This window comes from Limulus polyphemus, unplaced genomic scaffold (genome assembly GCF_000517525.1).
Source record: "Limulus polyphemus unplaced genomic scaffold, Limulus_polyphemus-2.1.2 Scaffold3803, whole genome shotgun sequence".
Classification (NCBI taxonomy): domain Eukaryota; kingdom Metazoa; phylum Arthropoda; class Merostomata; order Xiphosura; family Limulidae; genus Limulus; species Limulus polyphemus.
Genome location: NW_013669413.1, coordinates 16,307 through 17,430, shown reverse-complemented (window position 1 = coordinate 17,430; position 1,124 = coordinate 16,307). Strand labels below are relative to the sequence as shown.

Here is a 1,124-nt window from a genome sequence, read left to right as displayed (position 1 = left end):
CCCCCCCCCCCCCCCCCCGTGGCACAACGGTATGTCTGCGGATTTACAACGCTAGAAACCGGATTTCAATACCAGTGGTGGGCAGAGCACAATTAGCCCATTGTCTAGCTTTGTGCTTAACTTCAAACAAACAAACAATTGGCAGGCTATAAAAATAAAGTGAAATTACTGAAATTTTTATATAATTTTATAATTACAGTTTAAAACTTTTCAAGAATAAAAAACTTCAAATTATCTAAGCTTTCCAAACACAATTTATATGCTTACTTTTTGTTTTATTTAACGACTAAATTTACTTGCGTTAATAAAGGTTATAAGCAATATCGTTGAATGTTACTTGTTAATTAAGCTCGACGAGCTTGCTTGTGGAACAATACATTGGTTTGTCTAGATTTGATCTGACCAAGGTTAGCTTGCCGGATTGTGGGTTCGCCGAGGGTCCATGGTTCTCGTCCCATTGCCACAAAATCATACTCTGCACTTTGAGGCTGCGGGTGCATTATAAAAGTGACGGTCAAATACCACTATTCAATTAGAGTAGCCCAAGAGATGGCGGTGGGTGCTGTTGACTAGCTGCCTTCCATCTCGCGTATCATTCCGAAATTAGAGATAACTAGCTCTTGTATAATTGCTTTTCGCGAATATCCAAAACAAAACAAACCGTCTAGATTTCACTTATTGTCATCAGTTTCTTGTTGACGGGTGGAAAGGGATCGAAACATTATTTTGTACCACAAATGAAATGAATATAAGTACATACAAACTAAGTGAAGAACGCCTGTATGTCATTCCACTTATCTTCTCTTGTAACATTGCTGTTTCGGACGAATTTATTTTGTAAGTTCAAGTCATTGAGTGCAGTTATTAGGTCGTCAAGAAATTAATGTTGCGTTTTGGAACACTGTCATTAATCACCCCCAAAAAACGTACATGCGTATAATAGTTAAACGAACCGCCTAAACGTCACGTTAGTGTAGCTTATATAATGTATAAAGTTTAGTTTATTCTACTCCCTGATAGTGATGACACACGACGAGACACACACACACACATTCGGCATGTAATGCTGTTTGAATATAAGAAGGGAAACAATGCCTCTGTAGCCACAAAGAATATCATAGAAG

General features: G+C 38.0%; 1 protein-coding gene across 2 annotated transcripts in view; it reads left to right on the top strand.

Moving 5' to 3' along the window:
- Window positions 1-1,124, top strand: part of LOC106470068 (alkaline phosphatase-like) — a 38,418-nt gene that overhangs the window by 32,851 nt on the left and 4,443 nt on the right. The gene's annotated exons all lie outside the window — the stretch shown is intronic.